The sequence below is a fragment of the Aptenodytes patagonicus genome, chromosome 5 (assembly GCF_965638725.1).
Source record: "Aptenodytes patagonicus chromosome 5, bAptPat1.pri.cur, whole genome shotgun sequence".
Lineage (NCBI taxonomy): Eukaryota > Metazoa > Chordata > Aves > Sphenisciformes > Spheniscidae > Aptenodytes > Aptenodytes patagonicus.
This window is the reverse complement of record NC_134953.1, coordinates 53,989,781-53,999,802: the sequence shown is the minus strand read 5'-3', so window position 1 is coordinate 53,999,802 and position 10,022 is coordinate 53,989,781. Positions and strand designations below refer to the sequence as shown.

Genomic DNA, 10,022 nt, shown 5'->3' with positions numbered 1-10,022 from the left:
GCTGAAAGCCACCTGGCTTAAGTTAACTATATGCAAGCTTTACACAATGCTGCAAGTTTTAGACAACCAGAGTGAGTGTTGAAAGCCAGCTACTACTCAAGGGTATTCGGTTCTGGAAGATGTACAATCCCATAAGTGGCCTCTCCCTGAGTAATGCTGGCCAAGAACACAGTCCATCCTCTTGAAGACAACTTCAACACTGTTCCCTGCCTTCGGCACTTTCAAGCTAGACTGTAATGTACTTTACTTGGATTTTACCAACTCTGGCTAGTTCAAAATGCTGTTACTGACTTCTGGGTATAGTCCAAGAGGTTAATAAGTAAATCTTAAATAGTTTGGCACTTGAATCATAAAGTTTGGCAGCCAAACAACCTCTCGGGTACTCCACTTTGGAGCTCATGCATGATGCTGATCTGCCCGAGCTTGGCAGAACTACGGTACAATGCCTACAAGTTCAATATATCAAACTTCTTGCTAGTTAAAATACTAGTGAGGAGTGTAAGATGTTAAATAAAAGCCATTTTTAATGTCCTTTTAAGGGTCCAACAATTTTTTAAAATTTGTATTAATGTTTGGGTATAAGTTGAAACTACTCTATAAATATATTTGAATCATTATCAAGACAGCCAAAGGCTACTGAAATCGTTTGTATCCAAGTACTGTTTTCTTGCATAGTCTGTTACAAAGCTTTCAGAAGCAGGAGGGACAGCTTGTATGATGAAACATGCAATTATGGAATGAAAGCTCTACATTCCATTCTCTGAATCTTTTTACTGTTTTCTAGCTTGTGTTTAAGCTATTTGCTCACTCTACTAGAATATAAAAACAGGTCATGTTAAAAATAGTGCAATAATTATTTATATCATTAAAATCTTTGACAAGTTCTCTCACTTCCTTTCCCCACAAAGCAAGACAAAAAAATGCATTTTCATTAGCAATAGGATACAAGCATATATCTAAAAGTCTAACATGTCTGCAACACAGTAAAAAAAAGAAAAAAGGATAGAACTAGTTTACTCATTGAGGTATAGAAGTTTATATAATATTGCTTTAAATGTTTTTACTTCTCTGTGTGTCTGCTTCAGGTTGAAAACAAATACAAAAAGTCATAATGACTCAAAACTTATTATAGGAAAAAAATGCAATGTCATCAGTACCATCATTATGGCAGAGAAAAACCTTAGAAAAGTGAAGCATAGTAACAAAAATCAGAAATTGGAATTCCATAATTTTTCCCTATTTATTTAATTTTCAACTAAATAAAGATTTACACTGATACTAGATGACCCAAAATGAAGTCCCACAAAAAACTGTTACTCACCAGCAACAGAACTGTTCCTTTCACATCTCCAATTAAATCAGTGATGTGGGTCATTTGCAGATCACACATCAATAGATTTGAGCACGGGAAATGCACATCTACAGGTTTTGGTGTAATACAACTGATCCTATCCCCAGCCATTGACAGATTTTTGATGGGTAAAGTTCATGATCTGTTCTAGTCTAAAAAAAATTACAGGTGAAGGTACTTCCAAGCCTCAGTGGTTGGTCTGAGGGAAAATTCAGTGTCCATTAAGATCTTCCCTTAAATGTTATAGATTATTTTTATGTTCTATAAATTTAAAATTATATGATGGCAGTGATCTAGAAGAGATGAGACAGTCTGGCTTTCAGGTTAACCTTACTACAATAGTAATTTAAAGTTTGCTTTTCTTTGCAATGCAGTAATATAAAATGTGTCAGTCCATATTTACAAAACATTTTCAGAATATATTAACATGTTAAGACATGCATTAGCTGTCTCAAAATCCATGCTAAATCAGGCACTGGAGGGGAGGGAAGCATCTAGAAGCCATTACTTTAGACTGCCCCCATCCCTATTAATTTTCCTGATATGTTAACACAATCCCCAATCATACTTCAATCTAAAATACCTACATAATCCCACAGTGCAAGAAAATCTTATCTTTTGAATGAATACTCATTGCAATGTGTGAAAACTTCCTAGGAGAAGATGAAAGGGAAAGGGAAGATGCTGATATAGAAGCTACTACTTCTTATATTTGTGCTATTAGCAAGAACAGGCTTGTAACTGATTTGCAAAAGCATCAGTAGTTGTTTACATATTTTCCCAATTTTAAAACCCATTTCTCAATCCTGAATTTATGCTGTCAAATAACACAAATAATATTGGACAATTGCTTAATTACACTATGATAACTGCACCTATCAAATTTTAAGAGCATTATCATCCTTTTCATTTCAGATTGTTCTTCCAAAACAGCATGCGATTCGGGTGGCACACAGTCTCACCCTTGCTGACCACAACAATTTCAGATAGCAGATCATACCTAACAGACATGGCATTTCCTGTATTACTACAGATTACGCCTCTAGCCCATCCAGTCCTGCCTCCCCTCTCCAGCTCTGCTTCGCAAGACCTGGCCACTCTGCGAGGGGAGCACAGGGGGACGGAGGGAGGCAGGGAAGCTGCACCGCCAGCTATGCAATGCTGCACTGTGAAAATGTAGGTCAGAAAGGAGAGAACGTTGTCTTTGCTTTGTACCCACGGCAAGAGTGAAGTCTAAGGCTTTCCAGGGCAGGAGGCTGGGGGAGGGCTGTGGAGAACAACTTCTTGCAGCAGGTCAGTTAAAAAAGCTCTTGAATGTCAGAAAACAGAAGAGTGAAACTAAAAACGCAGCAGCTGATCAACACCACACAGGTTAAAAAATACAGGGCAGGCTCAGTGATAAAGGAAAGCATTAAAAATGAGGCCAAATTAGAGAGCAGGATCTGAATTTCTACTGATAAAGTGTTTGCACTTCCCCTCTTCTGGAGAAAATAAAAATCTATTAGGTAAATCCATCTCACATTAGGTAAATCCAACTCACAAAATTTTTAGTTTGTGATTGCAGTGCGTGCTTTTTATTATGGCCTGAACCAAAGTAATTACAAGACATGACACAATGGCATGAGTAGCAGGTCAGTAACTCCACAGAAAGTATTTTACATATAGGACTGCTGGCGCACAGTCAAACCAAAAGCAAAGAAAACTAGGATTTACATTTCATTTTAAAAGAAAGAGTTAATTCCAGTCTTCATTTGTCCCTGGTTAACTCAAAAGAAATCTAGCCTGGTACAATATGGTACCTTCCTTTCACAGTTAAATGACTGCAAAGGAATTTAGTTGAACATGGGATATGGATGAAAACTACCACATTGCCATTCTGATATTACCATGGCAACAGTTACAAGAGCTCTCAAGCATTTAAATATGACAGTTTTCATGATAACACTAACTGGATGATAGTAATGATGCATTTTGGTTCATGAGCTAATTGCTATATAACTCAAACCACAGGGTACGAACCATTCCCTTCGCTTTTCTCAAGACGATGCTTGTGGTCAAAATGTTCTGACCGAGACAGTAACCTTGAATTACTAGTCTCAGAAAAGTCCCTCCAGCACAGGGAGTAGTCATGGCTTAAAGCTTTATGTACTCTCAAAGGTTTCTATTTGAATGCTTAAGTTGCGCACAGTTGGTGTGTAGGGTGGAGAACTCAAGACTGCTAAAATCTTTGACGGGATTTTTCCTCAAAGGGCTTTCATTTGCCTGGGAAGGCCTGAGAGAAGAATATGCTTTCTAAAGACTGAATTGAATTGCTGCTGCTATCTTCCAGGTATCATTTGCCCGAGAGAAGAGAAGGAGGAGGAGGAAACCGGTGGTTTTCTACAATCTTTATCAGTTTGTAACCAATATACACTCTTTAAAATAAGAAAACACTGCAATCTGCTTTACCTCACTGGAGGCCAAAGCGTATTGAAGAATATACAAGTACGCCTCTGAGGACAAGTGCATCAGAACAAGCGCATCAGAACAAGCGCATCTATTTCCTTTTAGCCCATTTAGCTTTATCTAATATTAATTGACATTTCAACTGTTTAATATGAACATTTGGTGAACCACTCACTCTGATCTCCCAGATGCTCAGTGTGGGCATAATGGAGAAGTCTCTTTTTCTTTACCTCATTAGAAAGTGAAGTGTATGAAATCCGTTTCTCATCCTAACATTTTAAGGATACCAGCTTTGATATTGTCTTGCAATTAATTCAACTGAAAAAGATGAAGAAACTGAGAACAGTGTGAAATCCTTAAAGGTTTAAAATTTCCCAAGATCACAAAAATCAGACTAGAGGAAATAGCCATGCTTGCAAGGATGTAAGAGATTAATCTTTTCGACATAAAAAAGTCCTCAAAAAATTAAGTATTCCCAGTTCTTTCCCTGTTAACACTTTTTAAAGTTTTGTATTAAATTAAAAACATCCATGCCGTCATAAACACACCAAATCCCTCCACTCTTGAAAAACCACAACCCCACCACATCTTTTCTTGTGGAAAAGCCAAGTGTTCCCACGTCTCAGTAAGCTCAAAGTTTAAGACAAGAAAAAACAACTGCCACAAGAAATCCTTTGTTCATAAAATACCAAACAAGTCACCAAGGAAACCAAAAACCTTGCTCACAGCCTTTACTAAATATTTAACATATCCTGCATTTAAACAAGCTGAGGTCTAAGAAATATTTTGAGAATAAGAGAGAGTGTCTAGGTTTCATTCAAGATTTCTATGTCGCTGTCATCACTTCCAAAAGAAGCGTGAATTTCGTATAAAAAAAAAAATCTACGTCATAATTTACGCCTATTGTGCCATAACATATAGGTTGATGCAAGATGATAAACCAAAAATGAAACACTAGAAAACACCATCTGTGACTCAGTCAAAAATTTAGTACTGCCACTTAAAGCAAATGCCGGTCTTTTTATAGGCATTCCTCCAAAGTCCACCTAGGCATTGATTTTTGTAGACATAAAAATTCAAGTCAATTATCCAGCCTTCTGAATCAAGAGAATAACCAATTTCCCATTGTATCATCTTTGAAAAATTTAAAGTATTGTATTTTATTGATTGTTTTTTAATGTAGAAAAGGGTAACATTTTTATGTCCCAATAATTTAAAGAAACAAGATTACAATTCAGAGGTACTCTTAACATTACTTAAGACTTTAAAATAAAAGTAAATATCATATACATACCCGAGGGGACAACTAACACATCTGTTCCTCAAAAAGCAAATTACAAAGCTTATGCTGTAAGCACACTGAGGCATACCAAAGGGAAAAAAAAACCCAAACCCAACATGCCCACAGAAACCACATTGTTCCTATATAAGTGGATCTTCAACAGAAAAGTATTTTCAATAATGCCTCTATTAATGTCATGAGAAAATTCTGTCTTTCAAATCTGAAATGATTTTTAAAAGTTGATGCAGCAGATTACTTCTATCATTTCACCAAATTTGAGACGGTTTATCTATTTTGGAAGTTAACCACATTACCATTTTGAGAATTCAGGAAAAAGATAAGCTTTTTTAAGTTAAAAAAAAAAAAATTAGAGGAAGAATGATAGATAATAACAATTCTTTTACTTTACAAAAATTATAATTTATTCAGATTTAAAAGCCATAGTTACTACTTTTTACTATCCAGCTGTGAATTATCCCTTTTTTAAAAGTAGGCAAGTTTTCTTGCTACATCCAGCAAAGGTATGATTTTTTTTTTTCCCCCTAATCAAAATTCAGTTGAGAAATGGATGCTGCAAACAACTTAAGATATCCAACTTTCGTTAAAGTTAATAAAGGAATGACAGCCTTCTCCCAATAATTTGGGGGCTTTAAGCCTGAGTAAAATATAATGCTGCCATATTCATTAAAAAAATGCACTGTCTGGGTCCTTCAACAATTTTTTTTCTCCTCCGCCATTTCCTCATTTTCTACTAGTGGAAGTTAAACAGTTTGAGTGATTTATTGTCCAAATTTCATGCTAGCAGAGCGGAATAGAGAAACTAGAATAAAGTACACAATTACATTTCTTCCCTACCCCTCCTCCTATTCATCAAAAAACTTTACACGCACGAACGCTTTCTCTAACATCTGCACACATTCCATAAATCGAGTCTTTTTGAGAAACGCTCATTTTGTTGCATGTTGCATGTAAAACTCCTTATGACAACCAGTCAAATATTAATATTTTACCTCTTCCATGTCTGTGAGAGATAAACATCTATGAATCTTGTATTAAAAATTTTTCATTGTAAAAGATTTTACATGGAATAAAGGATTTTTGTCCCCCCCCATTTCTTACCACAATATTCTCTTGGACTTGGGAGTATTAGCACCTGAAGTACTAATATAATACTTGGATTCATAATACCTTGATTTACTCATAGAACAGATGAATCCTAGAATGTTCATGACAAAACTGATCATCATGAGCATTAAGTGCCTTTTTTTTTTTGCTCACCACCTGTGTACAATTGAAGTACAGAAAGCAGTACACACTATCATATTCTAGCTAGGATATAGCAAAGTACTTTTACATCGGTTTAAAGTGCTGAGAAGAAAGTATTCACTAGTACAGTCATTTCAGCATATACAACTATGATCCAGTTTAAAGTTAAGATAAACTGCAGAGTTGGATGGTGCTCACGCTCTGAAAGCATGGACTGATTGAACCATGCCAGAAGGTTGAGTAGCTGGCCTTCACACTGTTTATCATACCCAGATGTATAATGCAAGGTGCTGGATAATTTCCATTTTTTTCTGTGACACTTAAAAGACTCTTGGGCAAAAAACAGCTTTACATATTTGCTGAACATATTTTACACTGGCTTTGTCACTTACTTGAAGTGAAAAATGATCACAATGACACGCGTTGCCATAGAAAAAAAGACTGCCTCCCACCACGGCCAACTAAAAAATTTGGCATTTCATTGGTTTCAGTGGCCAATACAGACACAAGAATCCATGTTTCTAGTTTGTTCCTGGCTTTTGGGGAGTCAACAAAAATGGAATTCATTTTATAACGGTCAATAAAGCTTTCTTTTCTTGCTGTCCTGCTTCCCTTTGACAACTACCTCTTCACAGCTAAACTTTTTCTCAAGTTATCAAAAAGATATGTGGTGACCCACTAGAAGTGAATCTCTGCAAGATGCAATATGAAAAACTAAGCATTTTTCTAAACAAACCCTATAACAACCTCCCTCCCCACCCAAACACCTCAAGAACATGCTTGTTATTAAAACATTCTCTCTCAGAGAAATTTCTAACTGGTCTTGTTTTAAACAAGTGAACATTAACTCCCTAAACATTGCTTTTTTTAAGACCCCATTCAGAAGAGATGACACAAACCTGTCTGGTTCTGAGAAATACCGAACTAGAGTTTCTGAGTTTTCTATACAACATTTTCAAAAGCTTACTAATAAGCTTAAGTCCTTTAGATGTCATCACAGAATTGGTCATATATTGCACACCAACTCTTTGCTTAACTGTGGCATCAGATGATACTAGACCAAATCAAATTGACTTGTTTCAATGGTTTGCCAATGCACCAATACAGATTTTAAAAAATCCAATATGTATAAATAAATGTTGATTAGGACCTGTTATTACCAATACTCCCTCCCCTAAACAGTTGATAAAATTTATCCAACAATTCACAGAAATGTTACCTGAATTTCCCCATTTACTGAAAAATGTAAGGATAGAACATAGAAATACACCTATACAGATTCAACTATGGGGATGTTTTAATCTGAGACCATACCACCCTCCATGTATGCAGTATGGGAGTAGAAATTATCAATAAATTTACTGTACTGCTGCTAACTATATTAAATGAAAAATATAAAAAACCAGTAGAAAGACTTTGTAATTACTGTCCATTATTCTAAACTTTTAAAATTGAGACACTTCAGTGTGTTATGTAGTACATCTCCTTCTATTAAACAGAGAGATAAAAGATGCAAAACCAAGGAAAGCCACACTTATACGTAGGCAGGACAAGCACCAAAGAAATTGTAAGAGAAAACATTCTGCCCTAAGCAGCTTATGTAAGTAAATAAGAGGACAAATTTTAAGTGTAGGCTTCAATTGATCAGTTTAAGTACTAGAAATGAGTGTTTTTCCTTGTGTAATGACAACTGAAGTGTGAAAGGAGTGACTCTGCCCTAAAATAAACAGTCACTCTATTAAACATCCACAGCAATTTAATTTCCTATTCCCTTCTCACCTTATAGACCCCAAACATGCTACGTAAAACTGAAAGCAAAACCAACTACCCTTGGGTTTGCCAACCAAAATAAAATCAGAAGTTAAAAGGACCTCTGCAATTTTTTTTTTTTTTAATATGCACAGAACAACTGCATTATGAAAATTTTAAAAGATACTGAATTGACATGAAATCCAGAAGATCTTGAACTGTGCATACTGGAAAATGCTCAGTCTTTACAGGCTAGTTAAAAAATACCATCGTAGTTCTATATAATCTAGCCATTACTACCTGGACTGAAGAGCAAGTGTTTAATTTTATTTGTGGCTCTGATTCACATCAAATCTGTAATCCTATGTGAGCTAGTAGTGAATATGCACACAGTACTAAGAAATGGGACCTCAGCAACAAGAGAAGCAGGAAATGCATATGACAGTCCGGGGAAACTGCTCCCAAACTTAGTGGGCTAACCAATGATCTAAAGGTTTATAAAGATTCAAATAAAGGTGAGAAGTTAAAGCATATTAATTTAAATGCATTAAATTCCCACATGAATTTTCTAATGCAGGAATAAATTGGCCTTCTCTCACTGTAAACCAAGGAAATTAAACTACAGCTAACTAAAATAATTTTATTCCTAAAAACATCACCAGCCAATGGCAATTTAATGCATTATAACTTATGAATATTAATGTTGTACACTTTGGTAATTTGCTTTAATTTGCTTGAGTGCCTTGATCTAGATATAGCCTTAAGGAATACTTGTATATTGCCATATTAGATTGCATCATCCTTTGTACTGAGGAGAAAAGGTTACTTCTGAATGGCAGAACTATGAAGCACTTGCTTTAACAGGAAAATGGAGACGATTGTCGAAAACTCTTAACTTCCTACTGACTCCTAGCCACGCTCAGGTGGCAACAGCTTCACCCTGGAAAGACCTGAGGTGTTTAATTACAAATGAAAAATAACTTAAGAGTTTAACCCTTTAAAACAAATCCTGTATTGGGGAGCTCCGCAGCTACAAGAAGGCTGGGAGGAAGTTCCAGAAGATCCTTGAGTCCCTGAAGGGCAGTGACTGAGACTCAGAGGCTACCAGGAAGAAAAAAGGTCGTGTTTCAGACACAGGGGAGGCTTTTCCCCCCCCAGAAGCTACACATAGCTATTGTTCTTTGATTAACGTTTGCACGAGTGCAAAGGCACTTCCAGAAGTCTATTTATTTGTCACAAAATCCCTAAACAAGATGGGAATCCAGGAAGATCTGATGCTGAAAAAGGCAGATAACAAACTATTAAATAGCTCCCGGGTCAGCAGCAGGCTGGAGGCTACGACAGCTGGAAGACAGGCTACAGTGGTCAAGAATCAGTTTATATCAAAGACAGAACGCCTCTGAACGCTGCTAGAAAGCACACAGGGTCCCCCATGAGTCTCTCCTACGGCAGCTTGGTAATAAGGAGTAAGCATTACTTCAGCCAGGGCTTTATCAATGGAAAAGAAAAATATTAAAGTAGTCATCAAAAGAACTGAAAACTAACTGAACCCAGATTTAGATAAGCATATACCTTTCTATGTAGAAAAGTTCTAAGTTTAAAATATTTTACAGTGAAAAACAAAGAATTAAAAAGCAAAATACAATTCACAGTAATACCTAAGTTTACACTGAAGTCTAACAAATTCACTACAGGTCAGCATTAGAGTGAACGAACTATTAATAAATGAAACCAGAATACATCTTTTTCCTCCACCAAGATAACGTCACAAAGCACAAGAAGTTTAAAAATTACTGAAAGCCCTCCCTCCCCACCAACCCCCCCCCCCCAATCTATTACAGAAAGGCATAAATGCCTTTCTGCAATTTAACTAGAAGCAGAACATTTTCCCCCCCATCATCTTCAGACTTGCCAAAGAACCTTATTCTA

At 36.2% G+C, this 10,022-nt stretch overlaps 1 protein-coding gene across 1 annotated transcript in view; it reads right to left on the bottom strand.

The window, feature by feature from the left end:
- The window catches only part of CDC73 (cell division cycle 73), a 112,736-nt gene that overhangs the window by 50,665 nt on the left and 52,049 nt on the right, over window positions 1–10,022 (bottom strand). The gene's annotated exons all lie outside the window — the stretch shown is intronic.